A 15,163-nucleotide genomic window follows, 5' to 3' on the forward strand; every position below is an offset into this window, starting at 1 on the left:
TTATTAAAGTTTCGTTTCATGATTTCAGTGTGGTTGACTCTGTGGTTTGGATATCTAGCTCTATCATCCCTTAACACCTCAATGTATTTGAGTGGCTCCTGCCCCCCTGGAGATGAAGCTGATTCTTTTTTTTATTATTTTAAATTCTTTTATTAAGTCACCATGTGGAAAGTTACAAAGCGTTCAGGTTAAAGTCTCAGTTATACAATGCTCAAACACCCATCCCTTCACCGAAGCTGATTCTTAAGTACAGTGCTTCTTATGCTCAAATGGCCATTGTGTGATGATTAATATATATTTATGCGATAAGATGTCATGTTTTGTTTTACAGAAGTACAGATGTTTCAAGGCTTTGGGATGAGGAAAATAGCGTTGTGGGAGACCATTTGCAGAAAGTTAAACTGTGTGCAGCTCTCTCTCTCTCTGGCCTTCCTTTCATATTCTTAGCATATCCAAGATTACACAGTTCAATACTTATATATGAGGCTCTCCATTCAGTCCTCATGGGGAAAAAGTTAACTCAAAAAGTTTTGTTCTGGATTAGCTCCCTAGAGAGATGTCTGCAGACCCAAATAATTTACAATTTTAGAATTCCAGGAATGCACAGCTGCTTTCATGGCCACGTGACCTCTCATGATATTCAGAATATGCAATAGAAAATAAAGTATCTAGCATCTGCCTGGGGCAGGCAGGCTTGAACAGTGGTCGGAAAATTAGAAATAGTGGTGATGGGAAGGTGTAATGGTGGTGGGATTGGTGTTAAAATATTGAATGTAATCAATTAATGTGAATAACCTTATGAAAATTTTAAAAATTAAAAAAATTGTTTTTAATTTTAGTGGAATATCAGAAAACATATGTGTTTTTTCTCTGTGGAGGTATCTACTCAGTGTGACATAGGAAGACTAAGGCACAAGATCCTGTGATTTTGTTTGGCTCCTGACCTCCCGATACGTTATCTCTCCTGTTCCCTAAATTGCAAAGAGACCCCAAGATTCACATTCTTTGTTTCAGATAAATGATTCAAATTTTATAGGAGGTTATTGTTTTGTCTTTCTAGGCCTCCAATATTCAAATTATTGTTGTTCCCACTCTTTAAGTTAGGCCCTGTTTTGGATGTTGATAATTGACAGAAAAACAGGTATTTATTTTGGTGTTAATTTATCCTTAAGGAGCACAGCGGGTAGGGCGTTTGCCTTGCATGTGGCCGACCCGGGTTTGATTCCTCCGTCCCTCTTGGAGAGCCTGGCAAGCTACCGAGAGTATTCTGCCCACAAGGCAGAGCCTGGCAAGCTACCTGTAGCATATTTGATATGTCAAAAACAGTAACAACAAGTCCCACAATGGAGACGTTTCTGGTGCCCGCTCAAGCAAATCGATGAACAATGGGATGACACTGCTACAGTGCTACAGTGCTTCCTCCCACTTACCTGTTATAATTTTTGGAGTTCCCTTCATATTTTAGTTTTCTGTGTTTTTGGCACATTGAACTATGCTTACTTCTGGCCCTGTGTTTGGGGCCACATACCCTGGCAGCATCAGGGAGACCACCTGTTATGCAGAGGATCAAACCCAGGTTGGTTGTGTGCCAACTCTCTCTCTTGCCCTCCTTTAATATTCTTAGAATATCCAAGATTAGACAGTTAAAGTTTCTAACTTCTATATTCAGGAAATTTTTTTCCTTACTGTCATACTGTATTTGTTGACTCAGGCTATCACGGACTATGTGCTTATTTGATTTATTAAAGTTGCCATTGATTTAACAAGCAAAACAAAACAAAACACCAAATTTAACCCCCAAGCAAAGTATTTTGGATTTAGCCTGAAATTTTAGAAATGCATTTTCTCGTAGTTCTCAGGGCTAGATGCCAGGATGTCAGATCAAGGCGGTGGCAGGACTGATTTTTTAAAAACTGAGACTTTCCTCCTAGGTTTGTAGGTGACTGTTTAGACCTCCTAGGTTTGTGGTGTTACATAGTTGTGTTCTAACTGTGTCTGCATTTTTTATCTTATGGTACCAGCTATCATAGTGATATGACCTTTATTTACCTTAATCAACTTCTTTAAAAACTGTATCTTAATATGCAGTCATGTCAGAGGAACTGGGAGCTAGAGATCCAACATATGCATTTGGGGACATACAGTTCAGCTTGTAATATACGCTCGGATTGACGTGGTGCCAGAATCATTAGGCTACTTTCTAGAGGAAAAAATTATCTGTTTTAGCCACAATTTTTTTTCTGAATCACATTGCTGTAAACATTTGTGGTTGAACATATGGTTAGTAATCCACAAGTACTTTGGGAATTTAAAACGCTATTTTAGAGGTTGGAGAGATAGCTCAACAGGCTGGTGTGCACGCTCTGCATACAGTAGGTGCAAGTTGGATCCCCAGCATTGCATTGTCCCCCAAGAACCTCTGGGAGCAGATCCTGAGCACAACCAGGGGTGGTAAAAAAAACAAAGGAAAAATAAGTGTTTCCAGAACATTTGCTAGGCAATTTTTTTTCCCCAAACACCTCGTATTTCAAAGCTATACCCACATTGAGTAAAGATCAGATGCGGTTTATTGTTGTTATGTTATTCTGTTGGGGACTGCTCAGGACCCTGAACAAAAGAGGACCCCGAAACCTTTACCCTGGACAAACCAGAAAATTCCATTACCAGCTTTGCTTGACCTGAGGCACAGGTGCCCTTGTGACAAAGGAAATAGCCAAACTCAAGAGGTAAAAGTAGCCCAGGGCAGTTAACTAAGAGACGCCATTAAGCCCCCCATTAAGTAAAATACCTTCCTCTACCTTGTGCATTCCTCCTGCCAGATGCTCCTGCCAGATAGACCCTTGCCTTCCCCTCCCCACTATTTCTCAATCTACTCTTGAAGAATGTTGTAAGCCCACCTAATACACCCCAAACCTTTCCTTATTTGGTCTGAGAAGACACTTCCCTGATGATTGACAACTTATGTACCAACCCCCTGCTAAGAAAAGTATAAAACCAGCGTGGCAGTTAATAAAGTTGCCCTTGATCGGCATGTGTCGTCTTGGGCCCCCTATTTATTATCCTCACTAGTTTTATTTCAGGTCGGAACCGCTCACAGAACCCACCCAATTAGGAGCGCTTTCCACTGCTGTCTCTCCGCGGGCCGGAGAGATCTCCAGGGGAACGCGCATTATTCTACTTTCCATCCCAATCAAATGTAATAGAAAAAAAGATAGTGAGTAGAAAAATCAAGGGGAATGTCCAGATTCTCTTTCTAAAACTCTCCCTGACTTAGAACTGGTCCACGTTATGGGGAGAGCAATTAGGATAGAGAAGGGACCATTCTGACAGTGATCACTCTGGACAAGAACTGAGTGCTGAAAGGAGGTAAAGTAATATACATGATAGCTTTCGTAACAGTATTGCAAATCACAGTGCCTAAAATGTAAGAAGAGAGAGAGAGAACAAAGAAAAGTGTCTGCCATAGAGGCAGACTGGAGTGGGGAGTGGAACTGGGGACATTGGTTGTGGGGAATGTATACTGGTGAAGGACTGGGTGTTGGAACACTGTATGTCTGAAACCCAATAATGAACAACTTTGTAACTGTATCTCACGGTGATTCAATTAAAAAAAAGTCTCCCTGGCCTTCTGTAAAGCATTATAGCTGTGCATAATGTGTGTGTATCCAAGGATTAGTTATCACAATGGGAAAGAAAATAATATCACACCTCTGTTATAAAACATCTCTTCTAGGTGCATTGCTACAAATACTGTGATATTATATAATCCTTTTCCCTCCCTCCATGCTTCCCTTCCTCTCTCCCCTCTCATTTTTTTGATGCTATCATTTAGTAATTCACACATACAAGGAGGCTGGGTCAGGCTCAAGTAAACTGATTGCTAATGCAATTCATTTACCAATCATCTCTCTGTGATCACTCTGAGTCATCTGATGAAGACAATGAAGTTAATGAGGGTACGGAAATGAAGAGAAGCCGTGCAGGATAATGATAAGGAAAAAAATCCACAGAGCTGAGAAGTATCAGGAAATAGGGTGGCCATGACCTCAGTCAGGGGCACCCCGGGATCCAGAAGTGAGGGAGAGAGGGAAGGCTTCTCCCTGTGACCTTCCTTGCATTAAGATGCAGCTGATCATGTTACCCGATTGGATTTTCTGACAAAATCTCAGTTGAAGCAAAAAATGTTATCCTGAAGATAATATGTATATTGGAATGATTATATGGCTTTGGTGTGTTATTTCCTTGCTGTAAAGAAGAATATATTATTTATTTATAGAAGTAGCACACTCCTCATGCAGTTGACACAGGTATGGGGGATAATTTGTAAACAAAATATTAGAATCTACCAATGTAGAAAGCATCAAGGTTGCAATGAGGAAGATGGTCTGTTTAGGGGTTTCAAATTTGTTTTGCTCTGTTTTATTTTCCCTTTTCGCAGAATGAAAAGTGCCAGCATGCTATCACTTGGGATAGCTGTGTAGTTGTGTGCAGGTCTCGTTATTTTGGTAAACTGGTCCAGTGTTATTAAGAAGGAATTATAGAAAGCACATTGTTTTCCTGCCTGATGGCCTGGAGTAATTTTAATTGATTCCTGAATTTTGTTTCCAGGCAAGCTAGGAGCATATGGAAATCATTTTTAGTTGTTAATAGTTTTGCTGCTGACAGGAATTGTAAGGAGGATTTACTTTAATCATTCTAGGACATATTAAAGGGACTGCTGATAGCTGGGGGCTGAGAGGATTAATGGCTCCAGGTGAGTTCTCTTGCAGACCCATGGAGAAGTGGGATTTTATCTGTTAGGAGATGACATACCCACATTGGCTGTTCCAGGTGGCAAGATTGCTAAAGGTGTTTGGAATCCCACTCGGGGTCAGAAATCAAAGCCCGGTGGTTGATCAACACTCTAAAATATCTCATTGTTCTGAACGCATAAATGAAAACATGTAAACGTCCAGGGTTTAGACTGGGCAGTTATTAATTTCACAGTCCTGAGTAAATTACTTCACTTTTTTAAACATCACTATCTTTATCTTTGAAATGGCAATAGCAATAACCACTGCATAGCTGTTTGAAGGTCAAGAGAGATGATGTCAGTCTTGTAGAATAGCCTGACTAAGTGAGTGCTCAGAAAATTATAATTACTCTAGTTAATATGTGCAGTTACTTTTAAAATATGTGTCTGCTGCATTAGACATCATAGAGAAATTCAAACATAAATAATTTTCTTTTCTTGAGAATATAATTGGATTAAGCCTGGGCTTTCTTTGACATACATTACAAAATAGTGGACCTGCAACTTCGAAAATAGAATTTGTATTCTTTGCTCTGTAGAAAAAATTGTGGTATTCTCATTTTCTTTAGTTTTTAACTATGAGACAACAATTCAAGATATATTGTCATGCTTTGTTTTATTTTGCCTGTACCTTTGCCTCTCAAAATTAATGGCTTCATCTAAATAAAGGTTTGTGGTATTTTCTTTGGTTATTTTTAAAATATAAAGTTGATATTCCAGATTGAGCCTTTTTTACTTTTATCTAGTCCATTTCCTAAAATTAAATATCTTTAACCTTTCCATTGAATAAGCAGGGTTCATGGGGTATAATTATAAAGCAACTTTATTTTTGTCTCCCAATATCCAAATTTGTTGGGGGAGTGCTTTTTTTGTTGGACTTCAATGAAATTTAAGCTAAGTCCCATAATTTTGATGGTCACTTTTAGGAAATACAACAACCTTTAGTCAGTAATTAATTTGTGTTATCAAAATATTACATTTCCTTTGAAGGTAATGCTTCTCTGGTTGAGAGTGCTTGCTACAGGCTCACTGCCAATGGGTGGGTGGGGATTCTGGATGGTTTGCTCCGTCTCCTCCTGCACATTAATTTCTCCTCCCCCATCCAACCACTGTACATTTAGAGCTGCTTTAAGCTGAAGGATACAGAGGACAAGAATATCTTGCTTGCCTGCCATTGTTTGGTGATCTAGCATTAGTGATCTCTAGATCTGGTTGGTAGATGTTTAAAACTGAGTCCTTAAGGGACACCTTAATGTGCTTGTAAATAGCCTTGTGGCCCCTTGTTACTCTTCATTTTATTGCCAGGAACTCTTACTTTTAGTTCCTTTGATGGACAAATGTACTTCTGATTGCTCCTGCCTAGATGTCTGGTCCTTCCGTAGACCTTGTCACCTGGTGGCACTTTCAACTTCTTTTTTTTTTTACATTTATTATTATTTTTTTTAATTAGTGAATCTTCGTCAGGGTACAGTTACAGATTTACATATTTTCGTACTTGTGTTTCAGTCATACAATGCTCGAGTACCCATCCCTCCACCAGTGCCATTCTCTACCACCAATGATCCCAGTATCCCTCACCACCACCCCCCGGCACCCACCTCTGTGGCAGGACATTCCCTTTTGTTCTCCCTATCCTTTGGGGTGTTGTGGTTTGCAAAAAAGGTATTGAGTGGCCATCGTGTTCAATCTATAGTCTGCTTTCAGCACGCATCTCCCATCCCGAGTGGGTCCTCCAACCACACTTTACTCGGTGTTCTCTTCTCTATCTGAGCTGCCTTTCCCCCAGCCTGTGAGGCTGTGAGGCCAGCTTCCAAGCCATGGAGAAAACCTCCTCGTACTTATCTCTACTACTCTTGGATGTTAGTCTCCCATTCTGTATTTTATATTCCACAGGTGAGTGCAATCTTTTTATGTCTGTCTCTCTCACTTTCAACTCCTTATCCCTTTGTGCCTTCAGTGTGGTCTCTTCAAGATGTGGGAAGAAGGTGCATTAATTTTTTGTAGATTACATGTCTCCCCCAAATTATTCTAGGAGAGCATATGACCTCCTCTCTCCCAGTGACGCAGTCTTCCACTCATGTTTTGAAGCCTCATACTAGCCAGATTCTGAGGGATTTGTATTACTTGGGGATAAACTCTTCAATGTTTATCAGTCTGCATGAAAAATATAGAAAACTTTCCCAGTGGTTTAATTATATTTCCATCCTAGATTTGGAGAGAGAAGTCTCAGAAAATCGACATTTATTCTTCATATTAGAAATGGAGATATTTCTAATATTAGAAATTCTTCCTCTAATATCCCAACTACTTTTAAACTTTTTGTATCCAATTTTGTTGTGGAATTAACAGTAGAATAACAGCTTATTACCCTTAGGCTCCTTATAAAAGGTAGCATTCTATAATTCTGCAAAGTACCATTATGTTATGGGCATGTCATAAGACAAAATGCTTTATTGAAAACCCTCTTATAACCAGACACCATGTCCCATTCTCAATTTCTGTTGCATGATCATATATCCATAATGTTCATGTGGTAAAAAGCACATAAGTTTCCTTCTTAACATTTCTAGGTGAGCAGCTCACAGTGTTAACTAGAGTCACATTGTGATGTACTTGGATCACATCGCATGTTGAAAAACTGCATTTATTTCAATGATTTGTTTTGTTGAAAGCATTTTGACCATAGGTCAGTCCTGAGGAAAGAGGCAGGAATAACCTCTAAGCATTGCTGGTGTACCCTCTCCCGAAGTATTTTCATTGTGATATTGGTTATGATAAGATTCTTCATATTATAAGACATCACAATACACAGTCAATAAGGAGAGAAAATGTCATTAAAATCCAATTCAGTAGCTGAAACAGTGCCAAGCCTCATGGAGAGTGTTGTTGGAAGGAGAAGCAGGAATAGAAACATTCTTAAAACCTTAAGCTTCATGATTCTCCATTCTGCATCTAATGTATTAATAAAGTTGAGTGTTCCTAGTCTGCTTGCTTCCTTTTGAACTGGCACTGTCTGCTTATTGATTTTCTCTCCTTCGTGCATCATTATTGATACATCTTAATTTTGGTTTTCTCAGTTTCTGGTTCATAATACTTTGTTTACTGCCTCTTGGCTCTGAAAAACTGTTCATAATTCCAGCTCATCCAAACACGGTGAAATTCCTCATTCCCCTTAGGGTGGGGGGGCTAGGGGCGTGGGGGTGTTTGGGGTGTGAGGGGGCGGGGTGGAGCTATACTGGGATTCTTGGTGGTGGAATATGAGCACTGGTGAAGGGATGGGTATTCGAGCATTGTATAACTGAGATTTAAACCTGAAAACTTTGTAACTTTGTAACTTTCCACAATAAAAAATTAAAAAAAAAAGAAATTCCTCATTCCCTTACTATTGTTAGATTCTAATTTAAATTACCAAGAGAGGAAATTGGATTCTTTTTGCTTATCTGTTTACATTTTATGGGAGTTTCCCGCCAAAAGATTGGCTCCCCATTGGTCACTATGTAGACACATATGGCTTCCCTTGAAGCAGAGGGTGCTAGGAGATGGTCCTTGAGAAAGATCCCTAAGAAAATCTGGCGACAGGATTCCACTGTTGTATGGTAAAGATATTTTATTTGCATACTTGAATATGGTTATTTTATCAATATTTATTTTTGCAACGAGTAGTATGTAACAGGAACTCTTTTGGGAGTTGGTTTGGTCTACACCCGGATGTGCTCTGGGCTCATCTGTGCTCAGGATAACTCCTGGCGGCCTTGGCGGCCCACCCACCTGGGATGCTGGGCATGGAACCTGGGTTGTCTGAGTACAAGCAAGCGCCTTTCCTGATATAGTATCGCTCTGGCTCTGGAACAGGAACTTTTTTTTTTGAAACAGGAACTCTTAATGGTAAAGAAGGTTAGTAAAGGCTCTCTGAAAATAAGGAATAGAAAGTTTGTAAATCTGTAACTGTACCCCACAGTGATTCACTAATAAAATTTAATAAAATTTTTTTAAAAAAAGAAAAGGAGGGCTCTGAGTTTCTGATTATGGTGGATTTTTTTTAGAAAGAGGAAATTTACATGGATTAAGTTCTTTTAGCAGCAAATCCTGAAACAAGGATGTTGTTATAAATAATTTATTTGAACAGTAACAGGGAATTCAAGAAAATCAGCCAATCAGAAGTGCAATATTAAGTGGTTAACACCTTGGCTCATTCCAGTGATTAATTATGGGAAATGTACAAGACATTGAAAACTTCTCTCAGAGGAGGAGGTAGGAGCCAGGATATTTGTCCACAAACTCCACATTATTGTTGATTGAGGTTGGCTTCTGGTCCCCTCTAGCTTGTCAGAATTTATAGGCTCCGTGTACAGTAAAAATCCTGCAAGCAATCTAAATCATTTTGGTACGGTTTAGTGCTACCTGCAAAGATATCATAAATGACATAAGGGTGAAACAAATATGAGAAAACTCATTTCTTAAATTTTATAAGATTTATTAAGAGTCTAAGATGATGTCATTATGTTATAATATTTATAACTTCTTTTATATAGTTATCCACTTCTTACACTATAAACAAAATTCAAGAAGTTTTACTGATGACCATGAGTTCTAAAACAAAAGTTTATTTCAACCCTTGATTCCATGTTTATTCAATATACTATGACTCTAGGGAAGTATATATAAAATACTTCTAAATTCTGAGGCACAGTGGTTGTCTTGAGGAAAGTACATGTTCAATTTCTGGAACTGCAAGCCAAACTACTACTTCCCTGCTGAAGACGATTAAAGACTGACAGATGACTACCCAGACTTGAATATTTGGCAATTTCAAAAGTGCATGAAGTGAATCTGTTATTTCAAAAACAATGGCAGTATTTGTTGCCAATGACAAAAATTGAATTTTCAAGTAATATTCTGATTTTTACACAACAATATAAAACTTTTTATATTGGGGCTGGTGATAATAATTATTATTTCTAATACATATACATACATATATATTATAACATGTCAACCTTTGGAATGTCTGCAACTCATGAACCAATGTTTTCCCAATGAGTGATACATGATATAGCAAATCATGCAAGGATAAAATATCAATTAAAATTTTATATAAATGAATGAATTTGAATGTGACAGTAAAAATAAGTTTATTAATGTGATATTAGGTTTTCCACTGCAACTGAATTCTAATAAATTACCATTTGTTGAGTTTTGGTTCAAGGAATAATACCCAGAATTATCTGGAAAAGTTCTTAAAATATTCCTCCCTTTTCTAACTACATATCTGGATGAGGATATACTTTCTTCATATACTTCAACTAAAATAAAATATCATAACAGATTGAATGCAGAAGCAAATACAAGAATCCAGCTGTCTTCTTTTGTCTTCTGTTATGGCTCTCATTAAACCGATTTGCCAAAGCATAAAATTATGCCACTGTCATTTTTTTCTAAAATTTTATTGTTTTAAGAAAAGTGGATATTTCCCATAAAATACGTGATTATATTAACATATGGTGAGTTTAGTTTAAGTGAGTTTATATTTTTTTTAAAAATTCCTTAAAATGTAAATATATAAAATACTAGTAAACAAAATCCACATAAACAAAAGCTCTTTGGAAGTCCTTTTCAAAGGAAAGAAGTCAGTTCCTTTGGAAGTCAGTTATTCAGCATTTATAGGATCCCGTGATAATAAAAGGTCTGAAACTATATTTAGAAGAGGTAGAGGAAAAGTTTCAGATCGCTGAGGACAAGCTAAGAGATCTTGCTTGACACAAACATGAGTAGAGTTTAGGTTATGATCCATTAAAGTTAATGATCTTGTTATTAAGAATGTTGAAAAAGTTAAGTGGTTGATAGGAGAGGTGAGAGAAATTTCTAGAAGGATGGGTTCTGAGCTTTCTTTAAATTTTTAAAATTAAAATACTGTGATTTATAATATTGCTAAAAGATGGCTTTCCGTGCACACAGTTCTAACACTATGCCCATCACCAGTGTACCCACTTTCTCCTCCAAGGTCCCCAACACCTCCTCTTTTGCAATCTTCCTCCCCCACCAATTCAATTGTGTGAATTCCCATTTAGTACCTGTGGACAAAGTAACAGAAGTCATGAACTTTGCATATAAGTGGATCAACATGGAAAGTATCATGCTAAGTGAAATGAGTCAGAAAGAGAGAGACAGATATAGAAAGATTGCACTCATCTGTGGAATATAAAATAACAGAGTAGGAGACTAATATCCAAGAATAGTAGAAATAACTATCAGTAGGTTGGCTCCATGTCTTGGAAGCTGGTCTCACATGCTGGGGAAAAAGGCAGCTCAGATAGAGAAGGGAACACCAAGTAAAATGTGGTTGGAGATCCCGCCTGGGAAGGGAGATTCGTGCTGAAAGTAGAGACTGAACACAATGGCCACTCAATACCCCTATTGCAAACCAAAACACCCAATTGGAGAGAGAGAACAAAAGGGAATGCCCTGCCACAGAGGCAAGGTGAGGTGGGGGGAGGTGGGATTGGGGGGTGGGAGGGATACTGGGCTTATTGGTGGTGGAGAATGGGCACTGGTGGAGGGATGTGTTTGTGAACATTGTATGAGGGAAAAACAAGCTCGAAAATGTGTGAATCTATATCTGTACCCTCATGGTGATTCACTAATTAAAAAATAAAATAAATTTTTAAAAAAAGTCAGTGGGAGTCAAGAATCAACCTGGGGTGAGGAACTACATTGTCATGTTTCTCTATGTTTACTAGAACAATAATAAAAACAAAGCATTTAACATGAAAAGGAATAAGAAATAAGCATTTTTGTTTGTTTTGAAGCCATACCCAGCAGTGCATAGGGGTTATGTTCTATGTGGTGCTCTTCTATACATACCACATGTTCCAGCTCTTTCAGACTTCTCTCCAGTCCCATATTTAGTGCCTGTCAACTTCGGGAATGCAGACTTAATGAAGTCATTTCATACCTTTACCTGGGAAGCATGAAACACACTAGCATGTTAATCTGAGCTAATCTCAGGTTGTTGGGGAGACCCTGATCAATGTACCAAATATTAGTGAATGTTCCAGACATGTTTGAACTGTCTAGACTGGACATAAAAATGGAGTGATGAGGAAACTCAGGATCAAAAATTGTATTTCCTAAAAGTGAAAATCCTTAGACTTATGGATTCAGAATCTATTATAATCTTCAGGCTGTGCCTTGATATTGTATCAGTTTTATTGCAGAATACATTATCCTCGTTCCTTAGATGACAAGTCTTGTATATTTGACATTTAAGCTTCAAAATATAGGCTACTCCTGGAAGAAACTCTGTTAATTATTTGCTAGTAGAAAAAGAATGATGGGTTAAAGTAAATACATGCTGTCAAGCTGTCAATAATTATTTAATGCTGCTATGTACAAGCAATGATCCATGTCAAACTTCTATGAATGAATTAGATAAAGACAAACTGCATTTGCAAAGGTTCTGGGGTATAATTTATGCATTATGTGTATAATTAATCTATATGTTAGAGTAGGAGATGATACTATATATTTCATACAAAGAAGTGAGTCAAATAAGTATCAAAACCAAATTCAAAACAGAAAAGTATCTATATGTGAACAATAATTTTATTCCAAAACTGGTTAGGAAATCAAGGATGGTGTCACACTGAAATGGGTGAGGAAGGAGATTGCCAGTGGATCCTAAGATTTTTGGATGTCCATGTATTTTATGCCTTTCACCAACCCTAAAGTATTTTTGCCTCATATTTTATAGGTTAAGAAACCAAGACTTAAGAACTTTTAGGTAAACTCCTTAATAGTGGGATACTTATGGCTGGGGAAATAGCTCAGTAGATTGTAGATTGCTTTACATGTTGAAGTCCTGGGTTCGATCTCCAAGCACCGCCAAAAAGTAAACTCCTCCATCCCTGAGTATCTAGTGCATAATAACCCTTTAGTACTGCCGGGTGTGGCCCCAAAGCCCTCCCTATTTCCCCATACTCCCAAAAAAGATATAGAGGCTTGCTCAACTGATATCTTTACCTTTGTCTCTGTTTTATTTATTTATTCATTTATTTATTTATTTTGCTTTTGGGTCACACCCAGCAATGCACAGGGGTTACTCCTGGCTCACTCAGGAATTACTCCCTGGCGGTGCTCAGGGGACCATATGGGATGCTGGGAACCGAACCCGGGTCAGCCGCATGCAAGGCAAACGCCCTACCCGCTGTGCTATCCCTCCAGCCCCTACCTTTGTCTCTGAAGACCCCATTTTTCTTATGATGCTGTGGAAACTCAAACTGTATGGAGAGCGTAGCATCAACATGGGAATTAGAAAAGGAGAGAATGTTGCATTAATTGGTTCTATTTCTCAACACCTGGTTTATTTTCTGAAAAAGAATTTCCATTTTTATTTCCCCTTGAAATTGCTGAATGAGGAAGTATTTATTTAAAAAGATTAGAAGGATTTTAGAGAAAGATCCTATAAATCATTTACATGGCTTTCATATGCTTCTTTCTCCATTGAGCCAAATCTTATACCTACCCGTGGCTCTGGGTCAATATCCCATTTCTTTCTACCTAAAATGAATAAAATTATTTCAATTCTCTATTATTTACATTCATAACAAGCAAGGAGATACAAAAGTACTCCCCAAATGTTTTTTTTTAATTTTTATAGAATAGATAGCTTTGCAGAGAAAATATTCCTGTTTGAAGGCTTTGAGCTCTTGAAAGGAGGCACACAAAACCTAATTCGTTCTAGTTAAGTATTTGCCAGAACTATCATTAAAGTATTCTGAGGGAAGGCCAAAATTCTTAACTACTTCTTTAATTTGCTGTCATTATTTCAATAAATAATACTCCATTCTCACAATTATCTATTCCACTTTGAACTTATGTACTATCTAGTTTCTTTTTTTGTTTTTGTCTTTGTAAAGTTCCCACAGTTCAAAACAGATGTTTACCATATGATAGATGACTTTAAGTTCTGTTTTCTTTCAGGAAACTGGAATGAAAAAGAAGTCTCTCCTTGAATTGTCAGATGTAAATATGCCAATACTTGGAAAGCAATTAGTCCAGTCCTTGACTCAGTACATTCCAGCTATTCCCATTATTTTATTTTTAAAAGTGATTTCCCCCTTGCCTTTTTCACTGTTGTTGCAATTACAGTGGGGAAATGGTTCACACAATTGTGGTATTCACTTGGAGGTGACAGGGTAGCTTGTAGGGTAGCTTGTAGTGTCTGCATATGTTTGGTTGCAGTGCCCATGCAATAACTGCATCATACACAGTTGTGATGCTTGCACACACAGTTGTGATATGTCAGAGATTGCACACTTTGTTGCAGGTCCAGGAGACAGCAATCAGTGTATGGGCAGTGCCAGATATGGAATCTATGGCCTCAGCCTGCAAAGAAATGCTCTGCTATTGAGCTATTCCGAGCCCCTATTAGTGTTATTACTGATGCTAAATCATTTTCTACAGCAAGCCCAGTTTTCAGTTATCACCTTTATATTTTGCTGAAGTGTTTGTCCATTTTTAAAAGAAAATTTATATTGGGCTTCCAGGAAAAATCCGAAATGTCTCCTTATTATAGGCATATTTAAAATAAGGCTTAATAATAGGAAGGAAAACAAAACGTCTGGCAGAGGGAACTGTCTCAGGAACATAATCAGTCAGGGCACAGCTGATTCTCCCCATAGGTATTTGAATCCCCTTTTCATCAGAGAAAAATACAGGGGATGATTATTTTGATGAAGTTGAAAACACTCCAAAATATTCCCTTTTGTTTTGCTGTATTCTTTTCTCTTTTCTAATTTTCACAGAGCTCTGTCTCCTTTGGCTTTCATTAATTCTATTCACTCAAAACCTTTCTATTTGGTTCTCCTGGTGTCCTCAGTCTCATCACAGAATGTTCTTTCTTGTTGAAAAAGACAATCTTGACTATGAGGTCTTTTGACCCCACTCAGTTGCATAAGAAAGGGCCTTGGACATGGAACACATCTTTACCAAGAAATAAAGAGTTCTCATAGCTTGTAATGGACTTATCACCTTGTGTGGGAGTGTAGTTCTCTGTTTCAGACTCAAGCATGCGCTTTTGTTCTGCTTAAGCATGTGCGTCATGTGGCATTTGGCCAGTCCCACTACTATCTCTGTCCCCCGAGGAGAGAGGATAGGGTCCTTCATTCTCTAGCACAAGAAAGATACCTGCAGGCTGGAAAGAATCTACTGGTCATGCTGAAGCTGATCTAACTGTCTCTTCTGTCTGTAAGTTGCTCATTCATTGCTGGGCTATATTGTGTTTGCCATGATGCATCAGATACCAAGATGCTGTGGGCTGAAATGCTGGGATTTTTACTCTAAGTAATAGGAAACAGATGGCACTTGCTGAAC

The sequence above is a fragment of the Sorex araneus genome, chromosome X, assembly GCF_027595985.1.
Source record: "Sorex araneus isolate mSorAra2 chromosome X, mSorAra2.pri, whole genome shotgun sequence".
Lineage (NCBI taxonomy): Eukaryota > Metazoa > Chordata > Mammalia > Eulipotyphla > Soricidae > Sorex > Sorex araneus.